Source organism: Micrasema longulum, unplaced genomic scaffold (assembly GCF_059751315.1).
Source record: "Micrasema longulum isolate JH-2025_06_02 unplaced genomic scaffold, ASM5975131v1 h1tg000725l, whole genome shotgun sequence".
In the NCBI taxonomy this organism is placed as follows: Eukaryota; Metazoa; Arthropoda; class Insecta; order Trichoptera; family Brachycentridae; genus Micrasema; species Micrasema longulum.
Window position 1 is genome coordinate 70381 of NW_028277921.1, and position 17957 is coordinate 88337.

General features: G+C 30.8%; 2 protein-coding genes across 2 annotated transcripts in view; one reads left to right on the plus strand and one right to left on the minus strand.

Moving 5' to 3' along the window:
* Window positions 1–17957, minus strand: part of LOC148279386 (calaxin-like) — a 66539-nt gene that overhangs the window by 17426 nt on the left and 31156 nt on the right. The gene's annotated exons all lie outside the window — the stretch shown is intronic.
* The window catches only part of LOC148279387 (uncharacterized), a 109388-nt gene continuing 107977 nt past the window's right edge, over window positions 16547–17957 (plus strand). Inside the window, exon 1 of the mRNA XM_088229955.1 lies at window positions 16547–16723. The gene's annotated coding sequence lies outside the window, so the exon portion shown is untranslated. The remainder of the gene's footprint in view (window positions 16724–17957) is intronic.

Here is a 17957-nt window from a genome sequence, read left to right on the forward strand (position 1 = left end):
CTAGGAAACCCTAGCTTAAATCTTTATGCCCCGACCAGAAACACAAGAAACCATCAAACGTTTTATTGTACTACCAGTCGGACAGTGTCCAGATTCAACACTCCTCTAAATCGAATGCAAAATCTCTGTTATGAATTTGCATAACATCTCGTTATCTGGAACATGTCATTTCTGGATAATGTTTAATATCTTGTACACCCTTACTTTGATATGTTAGTTATATGTGTGTGTATGTATGTGTATATGTATATATGTGGATACATATGTGCGTGTATGTATGTTTGTATGTGTGTGTGAGTATGTATGTATGTATGTATACATAATGTTTCTATTTGTTTTTAGTTTTCATGTAAGCAACATTTTTATTTGATTTTTATTATGTATTTTCTTTGATTTTAAGATAGAATAAATAAAATAATTAGTTTGAGACCTCTGAAACATTATAATATACAAGCAGTCATTTTTGCTACCTAGATGGGTTCATGCTCATTCGGTTGTATATAGAAAGTGCGTACTACTGACTTTGCAACAATAACCGATGAACCAGAGATTTAGTCTATTTGTATAATATACTCATTTAAAGGTCTATTTATTTTTATTTTTGCTGCATTTGTGTGCCTAATAATGTGTGCCTATGTAAGATTTACAAACCTAAAATGCATATCTTTTTTACCTCTTTTCTTCTATACTTCACTGTTTTACTATAAATCTATTATTATTTTTAAAAAATTATTTATTTATTTATGTTCAATTTATTTCAACCGTGAAAAACGGTTAAATAAATTCAAAAAACTAAACATCCAAATCATCGTTTTATTTAACCATTACTTTCCTTTTTTTATTAAAAATGCATCAATGAAAAAAAATATATATAACTAACACTGATTTTAGTATTACAAGTTTTTTTTTCATTACTTAAAGTGAATTCCTGAGCATTTAATTTGCATAAATTTAATCAAAATAGAGTACCGATCAAAATACAAAATGTTTTCGTACATAATGCCTACATGATAATGAAATCAATGACATGACAGAGTTTTCGTTTTTTTTTATTAAGCCATTGTACCACGTAAATAATGCTACGAATAATCATGACTTTCAACAAAAAAACAAATTATTAAATCTACAGTAGATAATGTTTCTGATCGGTTCAGGATTGAGCTGTTGTGTAATTTATTTTATTTGTTTATTTATTTTCAGTGCACAAACAGTAAAATATGTCACAATATATTTACAATTTTAAAGAAATAAAAGAATTACACTAAAAACCTGTCGCCAATTATATGTCAACACAAATAATCACAAAAAAAACTTGATAAGACCAAAATGTAATTTATTATATATATAATTATGTGTGGATAAGGGAGGAGCGATATAGTATGCATACTCTTATATGCCTACTATATCTCTCCTTCCTTAGCCACACCCACTCTACCCTCAGTATGTAAATTTTATATTATGTTAGTTTGTTATTAACCCTGAAGAAAGCAAAGTATTTTGCCGAAACTAGTCGGTATTATAGTTAGTATATTGATAAAAATATTTAACAAAGTTAGTGCTTCAAATATTCAAAATAACCAAACAGAATTCGTATTTTTTTCCGTTTCTTTACAAGTTTTATAAAATGAATAAAGTCGAACAATAAAATGTCTATAAAATTATAAAATTGTTTTTTTATTTTATTATTTATTGGGGATATCAACAGTAATGCATGTAACAAAAATATAACAAATAAAATATACAGAGAATAAAACCAATGACATATATCCAAAGAAATACATTAACTACACGTACAATACATACTAGTGTGTTTGTGTGAGTGTAAGTGAGTGAGAGGGTGGGTGAGTGGGTGTTATATTGGAATGACGGTGGACATGTGTGTAAATAATGCACAAGTGTCAAGTGTCGAAAATATAAATATATATAAAATATTTAGAATTAGAGATAAAATATAATAAAATAAAATAATATAAAATAAGACTTTATTATTTTACGTCATTTGACGTTTAATCATCAGTGTGGCCATATGTGAACCTAAGTGTAGTAGTATGTGAAAATTGAAAAGCCACAAATTAACCACTCCCTATCCCCGCGAGAAGATTCAGAAATGCACCCCAGGATTTTCTAATCTATGCAGATTTACAATAGTATTTTGAATAATAATAAAAATAATTGTAAATCTTCCCATTTTTGCGATAGATTACGTCGAGCGCCGTATCATAAAAATTCGTGTGAAAAATAAAACCGACAGTTTTATTTGACAGAACGTAGAAGTTATTAAAGTTACGAAAAACCGATATGAAAATTGTATCAAACAAAACACTATTTGAGGAAGTTGGAGGATTTAAGAAGTTTATTCGTATTTATGTACTTGACGAGTGGTGGTGATAAGAAAATCGATTATTTGTACTGAGGGGCTCAAGAATACATAGGCACGATGGTTCAGGGCGAGAACATTAAACTTCAAGGGAATATTCCGACAAAAAAACATAACTTCTCTAACTATGCTAAAAGTCTGCAGTATCATGGAATGAACTTTTTTAAAAATCGAATAATAATGTTAGACCAATTATTCTCATACACACTAATAAATAATAAAATTGATTCTCCTAATTTACTTGAAAGACTTCAAAGACCGACTAGGCAAAACCTTCTGTTTTACAAAGATAACGCGTCATCAAACTATTTGAAACAATCTACAATACCTAGAATATGCGACCAATATAACCATAGATTTAAGTTTGTAAGTGAAAAGTTATTTTTATCATCGTTTGATTTTTTCAAAGTTTTCTTATTTTGAAATTACAACGTCTGTAACGCCACAAGTTTGAACCGGTGAGTTTTTCAGACACGTGAAACCCCGTACTTGTCAAAACTCTCTAGAGAAGCCCAGGTCTTTTGCGTAGAACAAAAGCGTTCCAAATTTTTGGTTCGGTTTTCGGGTAAACCCCAGTGAGGTCACATTGCTTTTATTATTCATCATTGTTTTTTATCTGGAAAAAAATGAATAAATGACTAAATGAAGGAATGGGTCAGATTCAAAGAGTATCAGTTAATTTTTAATTAAAATGTTTTGAGTTTGCCTAAATGTTCGTAGACAAAAGACTGAATTTCAACCCCTAGGGAGTAATTAAGATTAACAAATTACAACAGGGATGGAAAACATTTTAGAGAAAGGAATATGAAAGTCTAGACGTTTACAGGGCTAATGACCTGTCATTGGCTGATTAAAGGGGCCAATTTATACACTGTGTAACATTCACCATTTTGCCTATGTTTGAGCATCCATATTTCTTCAGGTGGAAGATCTTCTTCCATAGACGGAAGAATTGAATAAATATGGATATTCAAACATAGGGAAAATGGTGAATCAAAGCAAAGTATGATGAGCTGATAAAAAAAATAGCTAAAATATCAGTACGACATCCTAAATCTAAAATACCAGGTAAAAAGGATAAAATAATACGTACGAAGGAGCCAAATAAAAAAGAATAAGAAAAGATATAATTAAGTGCAGTGGGTTAAGTGGGCGCTTAAACCAGCCTATGACAGGTCATAAGCTCTGTAAATGCCTAGACTTCTATATTCCTTTCTCTAAAATGTTCTCCATCCCTGTTGTAATTTGTTACCTTTGTATTATTTAATAAGACCACCAGGAAGACTATTCTGCCGTCATAAGAAAGAAGGACGCATCTAACATTTTTTTTTGAAAATGAGTTAAATATATATTCGTTATCAGGAAAAAAATACGCATTGACTAAAAATACATCTATCTCCCTAAAATGACCACAAACCTATTATTTTCACTAATAAATAAGACTAAACTGCAAAAAGTCTTAAAAATACTAAATATAAAAGACTGTTCTGACTTATATAATTACTAAAGACTGATTAAAATACTTTTTTTTTCTATTCCGTTTTTATAAACATCTGAAATGAATGTACCCACTCGTTTTTAATTAAATTTAGGATCTGCTAGTAATTTCGAAGTTAATTGATTATTAGGTCGGCGTTACTAGTTTGACAAACAGTAAATGGCCAGTAACGTCTATTTTATTTAGTTGAGTAGAATTAATTGGCAAATTAACACTAAAAAAGAAAGACGTTTACTTAATTACTAAATAAAATAGGGCGTTTCTAGCTAGAAACGTCTTTTCATTGAAGTATAACATATTTTCTTGTATTTTTTTACTGAAAAGAAGATGAAAATGTTAATTTTTACATATAACGTAAAATTTATTCAAACTAATATATATATTCCGTTAGGGCAAATCATACTGTCATAATGTCATACTGTCGCATGAAAATATACTTATTTTTTGTTGTATTTTTCACACAGAAAATTTTTCAATCTCCGAGTTACAAAATATTTATTTTCTCCGTTTTTTGTTTTATGTAGAAACGTCCTTCTTTCTTATGACGGCAGTATTTCTGTGCAGTTTTGCGTTCCTGGAACACCGTGCATAAAATATTCAGTTTTACAACCACATAATATACCAGATTATAACGCATCAGACAGCCGTGTCTCGTGTGTAAGACCTGAAGAACATTATTCAGCCACATTATGCGCATATGACTCGAGAATGACAAGTATGCCACACACGGAAACCAAATTACGCTTCTTCTTGGTGATACCAATGTTTCCATGCTAGTTGATTCTGGCTGATAACAGTAATAATACGGGTACTAGACGACATAAACTAACTCAAATATTTATTTATATTAAAGAAACAAACAGTCGCCAATGATAAAATAACATTTTTTATTAAAATACAGTTTAAAGACAGACCAGCAATGTTTCTAAATAAATATCATACGTATTATTAAATTGTGTTACAACAAAAGGATGTGTTTATGTGTATTTGTATGAGAGTAAGTGTATATGTGTGTTTATGTGTATTAGTGTGGAAGTAAGTGTTCAGGAGTGTGCATCATTAAATGGTAAGTGGGATCGTATCGCAGCCAGAAATAATGCATCCGTGGTGTAGTGGTCAAGACGCTTGACTCACGCACGGAAGGTTCCGGGTTCGATTCCCGGTGAGAACACAAAAATTAAAAATGTGATTTTTCTCAAGCCTGGGTGCTCTGTGATGTAATTCACCACTGTAATTAGGCCTCCTAGCCTGTTGTGGTGCAAAAAAAAAATGTTAATGTTTAAAGTCTTAATTTATTTTTAAATAAATTAAGGGGTATGTAAAATATATCAATAGATGAAAAAAAACATTATAGTTAGAGCAAGAACGATAGAGGAAAGAGTGTTGTGCATAGTTAGTGCTACAGACGGAATAAATATTTATTTCTTGTCACGCGAAAGGGGACATTAAGATTTATTTTAAGAGTAGGTTAAAAGAGTCTACTTTATTATTTAATAATTTATGGAAATAGCATAATTCAGATATAGTGCGTCTATTTTCAAGGGTAAAAAATCCATTTGTTTGGCAGATTGGCTGTAAGTACAAAGCGTTTTATTGTTTTTATAATCTAGGTATTTCAAAAAAAAATCGTTGAACATTTTCAATCCTTTCTATGTTTGTTATGTATTGTGGGCTCCACACAACGCATGCAAACTCCAAATTACTGCGTACAAAAGTGTTGAATAAAGTTTTTAATGTATTTGGTTTTTTAAAAGGTTTGGAAATTCTTAAAATGAAGCCCATCATTTGGTAAGCTTTTTCAACAATAGAATTTATATGAGACCCGAACAGCAATCTATTATCAAGAATGGTGATATGGAATTATCTTTGATCGTATAATTGTGCGTAAAAAAAATTGTACTTTTAGGAAATGTCATTGAATAACATTTATGTACGAGTTTATACAAAAAAACAACAACGAGGTTTGATTAACATATTACAACAGAGATGATGAACATTTTAGAGAAGGTAATATATAAGTCTAGGCATCTACAGGGCTTACGACCTATCATTGGCTGGTTTAAGTGGCCACTTTACACACTGTGTAACATTAACCATTCTGCCCATATTTTAACATCTATATTCCTTCAATCCTTTCATCTGCCCATGTTTGTAAAGTTAAAGAGCTGAAACCTTTATTTATGCGGGAGGTATTCATCTAATTTAATTATTTCACCTACATACTAAATTATATATTTTTCAATTTCCATACTTCTTCATAGACCAGGTGGATTTATTAACAATATTTTGAGTTTGTCCCAATTTTTGCAGACAAGGACTGGATTCAACTCCCTGGGGAGCTGTTAATATTTACATATTACTTAAATCAGCCAATGACAGGTTGTAAGCCCTGTAGCTGCCTAGACTTCTATATTACCTTCTCTAAAATGTTCTTCATCTCTGTTGTAATATGTTTATATTAACAGCTCCCCAGGGAGATGAATCCAGTCCTTGTCTACAAAAATTTGGACAAACTCAGAAAACTGTTGAACGAGGTTTGAGTTTTCTAAGCACACAAAGTTTTTTAATTTTGTATCCGCCTTGATAACAAATAACCAGCTTTTTGCGTTTATGTGTTTTTGAATTCATGTTCAAATTGTGTAGTTATGTGTATATTATTATGACCTACTCTTTTTTACATGTGTTATTCTTGTATAAGCGGTTTATTTTCATGTCTGTTGTTATTTGCGAATTGTTTTCCATTGTCCCGGTACGATTATAGGTGGAGCTCCTACCCCAGTTAGAGATTAACAGAAGATTAATTTAACGTAGTTATTCAGAAAGCAGTTAGCCATAGAAAAGTGAAACTTAGATAATAGCACCTTTATGAAACGACTAAATAATCAAATCTACATAACAGTTGGAATGTTTTTAACTGTGACAAATGATAAACATGATTTTTAAAGTACCGTCAGATTTTTCTAGTGCTGTGGGTATTTTTTGCAAATTGAAAAATGGCGTTTTTGTGATCGACCCTATTTTCGGATTGACAGAAGTGATTATTAGTATTTTGTATGGAAGTGTTCTGGCTGTTTTTAGTAGAACATAGAATTAATCTTACTGCACCCGATAATACCAATACCTCTTTTTTTTCTGCTTTCTGCATAACTAAGTTCAAATGATCTTCAAAAACGGCTAAATCCAAAAAAAAAAAATACTTTAACGGTTTGGTTAATTTGTTTTTGAGCATCGCTTTTGCTTCAAATGTATCATTATAACTTCTATTTGCGTATAAATTAAAGGTTTTTAGATTGCTAAATTTCCAATTTGATCGAGTCCTTCACTGTTCTGCTTTAATATGGAAACTTCAGAACCTAAAAGTCACATTTATTCATATTTAACAAAAGTGGACATGACCATTTTTGAAGATTACCACCTGATATATCTTCATCAAATAGCCAATACAGAATAAAAAAACCTTACCTGTAAACCTTATTCATATTGTTAGTTTAACAGTTTTTTGTATAAAAGCGGTCTGGCTGTTTTCAGTAGAACATAGAATTGACCTTACTGCACCCAAAAACACCATTATCTCATTTTCGCTAAATTGTGGACTGGCTGCTTTCTGCATAGCTACATTCAATTAACGGTACTCTCCGCGGTGTAGTGGTTAAGACGTTTGACTCACACACGGAAGGTTCTGGGTTCGATTCCCGGTGAGAACATTTTTATAAAATGATTTTTCTTAAGCCTGGGTATTCTGTGCTGTAATTCACCAGTATAATTTGGCCTCCTGGCCGGTCGTGGCACAAATAAAAGATAAAATTTAATAAAAAAATAAAAAGACACGACGTTGACGTTTACTACACGGCAAATAAGAACAGCACTAGGTTGTGTAGTGCGAGCGTAGCAGCGATGATGGGTCGACTGCATTTGAACTACATGCTGGAACTGAGTGACCGACTGACTTAACTTTACTGGGCTGGGCGTTGACTGCGCCCTGTGGTCTTTTAACAACAAGCAACATAATATTGATTTTATGTTTTTTGTCTATAATACGATAAATAAATAAATAAAAATCTCTATTTTCCAAATCAATAAAAAATAAATAAATTTAGAAATTCATATCACGAATTCTGGGCACTTTTTTTGTAGATACGACGTGAATTTCGACGAAAACCACTACGAAGATTCAGTAGAATGATAACGATCATTCAATTCTAAATTTCATATATAAGTTTTGTTATATAATCACCGTATCGCGTGAGATATTTCGTATCTTATTTGGCTACAAACGGAACGTTCAACTGATGTGTTGTTAACACATAATGATAAAATCATTGTTGAAGAGTTTAGTAAAATAGGTTGAAGTCAAACACTGAAAGAGAAAATCGTACTGAGTTTGAAACGAGTGATTAAAAAATTCAACTGGATATACATCCATACATAGGCATAACTTTTCATGTTGATTAATTTATATAGTTTTAATTTATATTTATATAGTTATACAGTATAGATGTTTCTAGTAATAAACATAAACATAATAAATTGTCTTGACTTAAGTATTGTATTTTAAAAATGTTTTTCATTTCTGTTTTTACTCCAATAAATATAAATTTATGAAATAACGCGTGCTAAAATATCAAAAATAACATCACAGTAGCCATAAAGGCGCAAATATATATGTATATATTTATATGGCCCTTAATATTATGTAGTTTTTCTTTTTATACTATCTCCTTAAACATGTCAATATTTATAAATAATATTCTCTGGGTACTGAAGAGCGGTGACCGCTGTAGTTTGGACTAATCATTTTATTAAGACATTTAAAAATATTTTATTTTGCATGAAAATAGATACGTAGGTTAAGTTTGTAACTTGTGGGTCAAATGTCGTAAGTTGCGATAGCCAAACTAATCAAAATATGAGATTGAGTAACCATTTTTAGTTTGATATCTAAGCATTATTACCAAATCATAAACTTGTCCTCGAGAAAACATAAATACCCTTCACCTTTTGAGATTATTAGTTTTTTTTATTCTCATAACTATGTATAGAAAGGCATACACTCCATAAGACTAACGAAAACATTTGGCAAATGCATAGGATAAAAACGACAACTATAACAATATTTTTTTCTAGATGTTTTCAAATAAAATATCAAAAGAAAATTAATGCGACTTGTTTATTAATTTAGTCAAAACCGTATTACATTATTAATACACGTTTACTTTATTTATATATATATATTCGCCCAAAGAGCATTATTAAGTACAGTTAAGAAAGTAAAAAGACACAGTGGTATAAAGTAGACTTGATGGAAGTGGAAGCGGGAGAGAGGTTATAAACATAACTGAATATGATTCAGTGATTTTATGAAAGAAGACAACTTGTCATCAAAAAAATCAAGACTGGTATGTTTGTTGGCAGACCTAAGAATTCTGGGCATAGATGAACGAAAACTATAGCTAGTTCTATGGTTATCGGTATGAAAAAAAAAAATGAGATATTTAATTTTAATGAGCATAGTAGTTCAGGCGCATCAAAGAGTGAGTTGAGAATTTTTAACATTTTTAAAGATTTTTAATAAGCGCAGCATTTAAAATAAAAATAGTTTTGCATTGTATGTACGTTTAAAATAGTATTTTATTTCCATAATAAAAAGCAAGCATAAAAGTACAAATTATAAAATGTTGTATTATTTTATATATTTATTTACAGACAGATCTGACTGTTGCGTTTTACCTTCTCCTCCTATCTCTAAAGAAAAAGGGCAGAATGATTTGTTTGTTTTTATTTTTTATAGAACAATTAACGAATTTCGTATTTCCACCTTTTTATGCCTAGACACAATTTTTAATCATGAAACGGCAATTTAACCATGATATTGAACATATGATAAATTAATTATTTATTCCTGCTCGGTTATGCGGGTTATGATATACTCAACCTGTGATTTTACAATACGCAAATAATAATACTACTTTAAATAGAATAGACGATATTAAGAAATTAGAAAAAAAATACCAAAATATTTCTGGATATAAAATTGCAGTATAATGAAGCATAGGGCTTTTAAAACACTGATTACCCTGATTTTACTTTAATTTTAGTTTAAATGCACTTAAATAACTTACGTAGCATCTACATGAATTATCCAAATAATCTAGGAAGGCAAAATCAAATTATGAATAACACAATATTATTTGTGTATTCACCCGATACGCAAACTACAAACTAAGGCATGTAAATTAAGCCAATGCGTTTGAAAATCAACTCAGATTATAAATGTGTAGTTAAATAATGGAATGTTCCAAATTGTTCCAAAAACAATCAATAATTTGTACATCAAATCGTAGTTAACTTAATACCCATATAAATGTCTCCATTCTTTACTTGCATGAACGCCAATTTGCAATAAAATGATTATCATTTTCCTTAAACTACAACCCCCAAAGTTAAAGAAAACCCCGATCAAAAGGAAACAATAAATATGCTTTAGTATTGAAGGCAAGGTACGAGGAATCATAATGCATGTTAGGATATGAGTGTATATTGTATGGTAGGTACATAGTTACTCACGATTACGTCAAAATGTGGTTTTCCTTGGCGATAAATGCAAAAGCAATTTTCCAGATGGTTCCGAAATTGGACGATTAAAGACAGCCAGTCATTATGCAATCGAGGGGTGTTGGATCGAATAACTAACACCCTTATCAAATTTAAGACGATTTGTTTATCGGTTGCCTCGGAAACGGGGTGAAATTGAGCCTTCGGTATTTCACTGGGGCACCCGTCATTGATGGTAGCTACAGTATATATAACGAATAACGATTGTATGCAAAAAATACAAAGCAAAGTCCGTATGAAAAGACGATGATCGCGTTCCTGAAATCGGAACTTGATTAATGAACTTTTTCAACACGGGATCCGGAAAAGCGAAATAACGGGAAAAAAACTCGTTAAAGGTATGTAAAACATTATAATTTAGTTAGTGACACTATCTGGAGGAAGCTCATTTTAGTGTGAAAATTGGTTAAATAAATGTCAGGTTTATATTATATACATAAAGACCAATTCCCAATTTTATGTAGAGTCTCCCGACTTATGACACTAACGTGTCATAACTCTGAATTCCTAAAATAACGCTAAGTAATTAATGGTAAGGTTTTTAAGTAATCCTGTTGAAAATTTTCACAAAAATCAGCTGATGGAAAGAATAAATAAAAGAAATAATTTTAATAAAATTGATTAAATATGTCGGGAACATAGTTTTATACGTTTCTGATTCATACGGGGCGTTCTTTAAACCCTGTCACATCCGAAACCATGATGATCAGTATGGGCAAGAAGACATGTTAGCATATTTAAAAAGATATTTAGAACGAAGAAAATTTAAAAAAATATATATAAAAAAAACAAATGGTTGCTTACTTCTGCAGGGGAGAAGCGAGGGGGGCGCGGCCGTGCGGTTGATAGTGTATCAGGCTCCCCTCTCCCTCTTAGTTTCTCCCCTACAGGAGTAAGCAACCATTGATTTTTTATTTATCTTTTATTTTTTAAGATTTTAGTCGTTCTAAAAAAATATTTTAATGTGCCAATATGTCTTCTTACTCATACTGATCATCGTGGTTTTGGATGTGACAGGGTTTGAAGAACACTCTTAATAGTTAATTGTAGTGCTTTCACACTTACAGATTACGCAGACAGGGTAAAGTCTAAGCTTATAACTAAATTGCACAGTTTAAATCTGCGCTGTGCCAGCGGGTGCCCTGCGGCCCCTGCAAGACATCGGACCCCCCCGAAAAGTTATGAAACATAAAAATATCATCATTTAAACAAAAAGTAAAAAGACAAAAAAAATTTTTTGTACAAAGGGCTCCTAATATGAGATATGCATATTTGTTTTATTTTGCATGGAATAAACACATGTGAAATCGATAATATAGCCCCCCGAACACTCAATATAGCACTAATGACTGTAGGCTTGTGCCTTTTTTTTAAACGTTATTTTTCATTTGCAAGCCTTTAAGTTCTGTTTTACAAGTAGTTTGGAACCTTAATACAACTTGAAATATATAAATAAATTTTGTTTTACTAGAATTTCATATTGGAAACAACTTTTCTTTTTCAAACAGTATTCCACATAAGGATCGCCCAGATATCCCATATTAGGAACAAGATCAATTCAAACGAATGTATTTACAGAATCTACTTGAATTTTACTTCTAAACATTACGTAAACGTAATATTTAGAGTATAATATTGTTAATAATACAAAGGTTAACTATATTATGGAGAAAAAATACTGAAAAATAATAAAGTGAAACCTATGTAAATATTATATCGGAATGGCGAAAAAATGCAATCACTGTTTCTTGCGCTTGTAGAGCGTCTGGCATCCAGGCGTGTACTAACATGTTTAGGTCGGTCGGTAGAGAAGTAGGTACGCTGGGTTATATAGGACATTCTTGCTTAGTTTTTAAGAAACACCGCCGTCTCATATTAGAGACGTATGCCATATTCGGCCCATCTCCTCTATATATGGAAGAACCATAGATGTTCAAACATAGACAGCATGGTGTATGTTATACGGAATGTAAAGTAATCACTTAAGCTATAGAAAAATCGTAATCGTTCTCAAGGCACTCTCTTAATACCCATACGCAATTCCTCTTTCTTCTCTAACTCATATAGTGTCCATGCGGCTCGACTGTGGAATCATCTCCCATCCACCATCAAAGATGTTACTACATTATCTCTGTTTAAATCACGTCTAAAGAAACATATCCTTTCTCTTCCTTAATCTCTCCTCCTTTCCTTTTTCCTCTTTCCGCTTTTTTCCTTTTCCCCATTGAGTAATAGTTTTGATTTAAGGTAATTTATAAACAAATACGTTTATTTCTATTTTTATATATTTTTAACATTTTAATCTTTTTTTTTTCTATTGAATATGTTCTGTAACTTGAATTATAAAAATAAAACTTTTATTTTATTGGTTGGTTGGAAGAAATTGCCATTTGGCAATAAGCCCGCCAATGTACAAATAACATTATGTACAAAAAGTTAAATAAATAAATAAACCCTGTAAATAGACTGATTCTTTCTGGCTGCGATACGATCCCACTTGCTATTTAATGATGCTCACACTTACACACACCTGAACACTTACTCCCACATACACACAAACACACCTATACACTTACTCTCATACAAATACACATAAACGCACCCTTTTGTTGTACCACAATTTAATATATAAGATTTTTATTTAGAAACATCGCTGGTCTGTCCTTAAACCGTATCTTTTTTATGTTATTTTATCATTGTCGACTGTTTGTTTCTGTAATGTGAATAAATAATAAATGCCTGGACTTTCATTGTCCCTTTTTAAAAATGTCTGTGCTTGTCTATGAACATTTGGAAATACCTAAAATATTGTTAAATTTATCACTCATAATTATCGTCGGAAATACACTATGTCAACCTACTCAAGGAATTGTTGCACAATTTAAAATATTTATATTTCGCTCAACTTTGCAATTAAGTAGATACTAGTAGCTTCCTATTCGTAACTGCTATCGGCGCTTAGGTACAGTAGAGTTTCTATCGATGTCGTAACACGTTACTAACGAAGGGAAATAAAATATTTTATACGAAAACATTATCTGATGAATGAATGCAATCGACTTTTACTTTTTGAGAGTAACGTTATATTTTTTTTAGTTGCGTGCCCCGTGCCATATACGTTTTTTTAACAAAGTATAAAGTTGTAAATTTTTTGTATGTACATAGTTAATTATAACGTTTCTACCTCTCTAATAAAGTTAAAACTCGTGTTTAGAGAGGGAGTTTGTTTTACAATTTTTTTTATATTTTATATGTATACTGGTATATATGTGTATATATATATATATATATATGTATTGCATTTTATTTAGATTTTATTTTTACTATATAGAACACATTCCTTAAAATTAGTTGTTATGTTCTAAATTATTCACAATTTTCCACTGCATGCAGTTCAGTGGGTTTCATGTGTTTTTTTTAATTTAGATCAAAATGTTTTCATATTTGCTATTGACTTTAAGATTACCGGAAGATTATTAAAATTCATTTTCCCAGGAAATGAATAATGATTTAAAGCCGCAGGTGTATTGCATCTGTTAAAAGGAAATCTAGGGTTTTGAGAATTTTGTAAATTAGTGGGTTTTTTTTCTTTGAATGTTTATATGATAGATACTTTTTTAAATATGTTATCAGTTAAAGGTATATCTAGTTCTTTACAAATTAAATGAAGGGTAAGTTCTAGGCTTTTTAAATATAATTTTAGCGATTGTTTTTTGGGCAGTCAAAAGTGGACGTAAATTTGTCTTATAAGCTCCCCCTCATCCTATGATTCCATACTATAGAATAGACTGTATGATTGCGTAGTTAACAGTTTTTATATTTTTTGCAGACATAAAAATACATATTATATAAAGATACCCTACGCAACCTAATCCAATAATCGAAATGGAAAATGTATTATTTTTTATCATCATTGTTCTATAAAGCCCACAAAATAGTACATAGGATACTGCATTGGTAAAAATCGGGTGTTTTTTAAGCTTTAAATTTAAATAAAAAGCAAATATTCTTTGAAATTAATTAGTTTTATTGTATTCGAAAGAATAAAAATACACATTTATTTTTTGAAAATAATATCAGTAAAAACCCTCGACTAGCGGTTTCGTAGCGTTTTCCGTCGGCGTCGCAACGTCTCACGTATGGTCGTTTTCACATCACAGTAAAAATCCACCCGGCCGGCCCCGATAAAATAACATATTATGGGGTCGATTGACTTTTATCGTAATAAAATTATTTTATTTTTTAATGCCAGGTAAACGCACTAACCAGTACACCACGAGACTGATTTAATTTTGCGGTATGTTTACTTGCGAGTAGAAACTAAATAAGTAAAACGCAAAAAGGAAATATCAAATAACCCATCCTAATTTTACCATGCCGTGTGGATTGGGACGATAAATGTGAAATAGGATCAGTTTCACACACAGTGTGCGAACTAATGCATCCCTCTCTCTATCCTAAGCCTTTATTTATTCATATTAAGCAAAAGCACTTAAAAACAAACAATCAAAATAAACCAAAAGGGTATGTCCACGTCCACCAAAACAGAATAAAATGTAGATTTTTTTGTCTAATTGTTCGAAAAAAAGGATTAAAATACCGTAAATACATAGACCACCGTTTCATTGCGCTCCACGGCAAAAATGCACTGATAATATCACGTATCTATTTTAAAAATAATAATTAAATAAATAAACAGTCGAAAGTTTGATATCAATTATTGTATTTAGTTCTAATTAAATATGTACATACAGACGATTGTTTTTGTGTTTCGAATTACATTAATTTTGATTAATTTGATTTGGGGAAGGTGTTGACCTCGCTCTTTCATGACATTGGTCGTAGGGAGTCAGAAAGGTTGATGCATGCCGCGGATTGAAGATTCTGACTGGATATCGAAAATAAAATATGAAAATAAAGAATATTTAAAAAAAATGGCAATCATGAAGTTTCGCATTATAAATAATTGTCTATGTTTTATGAATGTATGTATGTGCATGCACTTGGGTGTATGTAAGTACATGTGTGTGTATGTATGTGTGTATATACAGGGTGTTCTTTAAACCATGTCACATCCGAAACCACGATGATCAGTATGAGCAAGAAGACATATTGGTACATTAAAATATATTTTTAGAATGACTAAAATCATAAAAAATAAAATATAGAAAAAAAACAAATGGTTGCTCACTTCTGCAGGGGAGAAACGAGAAGGGGGAGGGGGGGGGGTCTGAACTGCACGGCCGCGCCCCTCTCACTTCTCCTCGCAGAAGTAAGCAACCATTTGTTTTTTTTCTATGTTTTATTTTTTATGATTTTAGTTGTTCTAAAAAAATATTTTAATGTGCAAATATGTCTTCTTTCTCATATTGATCATCGTGGTTTCGGATGTGACAGGGTTGAAAGAACACCCTGTATATATATATGTATATGTGTATATGTATATATATATAAATATGTGTGTATATATGTGTATGTGTGTATGTGTATATGTGTATGCATATGTATCAAAATGTGTATACGAGTAAGTTTTTATTTTATTAGTCTGTGCTTTTTATTAACTTGTAAACTATTATCATGTATTAAAATGTAATTGCCTAGCTTGGAACGGGGTACGTACCCTTGTTAGCTGGGCAAAGTGAACATAAAATTGAAAAAATAATAAATTTTTGGAATAATGCTTTTCCCTGAAGAAAGGATTATATTAATTTCTGTTACTAGCGCCATCTTGTGAGTGAACTAAATATAAAGTTTTACATTTACCAATCAGTAAACTGATATATCTTCATCTTTTATTTAGGAAAACTGTAACGAAGGTAGGTAACCAAAAATAAATGGGTACGAACGGAATCTTCTTTCTGTCGCCTAATAAAGCAGTTTTATTTTTAAATACTATTTCAGTCGAAAAGTTTATTTCCATGTCTAAAAACAATTCAAATTACGTATTTGGTCTCAGACTTAAATGTTGCATAAAATATGCGTTTATTTATTACTTCGGTACTCTGTTGTCATGTTCGCAAAGCTTTAGACAAGTTGTTTAGCGGTGGCCATGACACATTCTGTATTCTGTCAAAATGGAAGAGTCGTCTTTTGTTGTCAGTGGCTGTCAGTGAAGTGTGGGTGTATGTCGTTGTGTATCTGCTGAATTAGTTTGCTAGGGAAATAATTAATCAATTTATCGTTATTGTTATTTAGAGTGCATGTGATCATACGCAAATATTTTATCTGAAAAGCAGGTAAGCTAAATTCCTTTTATGTGTGTATATTCCGTGTCATGTATTTGTTTTTTTCGGCATTTTTTAAATGAATCTGTGTATGGAATATAGGTAAAATGATTTGTACCATTGTTTTGTTGGACTGTTTAATATAAAACGTCTATTCTGAGTCATGTATCGTAATCCTTATCGTCCAATAAGCAGGTGTTGTTTATTTAGATAACATGCACTTGCCAAGTATGTTTTCAATACTATTTGTTGGTTACTTCACATTTTATTGACTTAGTGTCAATATTACTTAATAAAAATACCTGAGACGTGTTATGTTTTGTATCGTAAATCGTATGCTGTGTTTAAACATACTGACCTGTCAATTTCTTTGGTATTATAATTCTTAAATATTTTGCCAAATGCATCTATTTATTACCAAATCATATAGAAACATACATATATCAATAATACGGCATTCTGCATAATTTTACTGTTCTTACCGATTTAAACTAATAAGTTTTATAATCATGGATGGATTTGAACAGAGATGATGGAGACTGAACTGTGTATTCGAAACATTTTTTTTCAATACTTAAATTGCTGGCACCTGTCTACTTTTATAGCTTTTTAAAACAAACCAAAAAAAACATTAAACATCAATTGTAAGTGTATTGTTATTTTAGAAACGGAGGGATTTCTAATCATACATTATATTGTATATATATATTTTTTAATAACATATTTTGTCTTATAAATTGAGTGGTTCAGATCATATTAACATTTTTCAAGCCGGTTAATTATTCCTATATAGTTGTTATGTTCTTTTTACTCTGCAAAATTTACCCATATATCATTTTTCATTTTATGTAATTCTCTACTCTGGATTTTATATTCCTTTCTGGATATAAGAAGCCATGCATAATTATGAAATACTTTTCCACTTGTTTTGACAAAGTAGCCCTTTAACCATAAAAGTACTATAACTTGGACATTATCATAATGCTGAATGAACATGGTATAAATGAATGGCGATAAAAGACTATTATCCTATGTATAGTTAAGATTCCCAGTCATTTTATAAAAAATACATAATTTTTCACACACTTGGGTTTTCATGGATAAGATTCTCTACTGTATATGACTGAATCATATTTTATGTTGTAGTAAAATTTGAATGTGTTAAACAATGTGTAAATTGTAATCCTAATTTTACAAAATATGCAAAAAATAAGTACTTAAGTACCTACTTATGTACATAGGACCG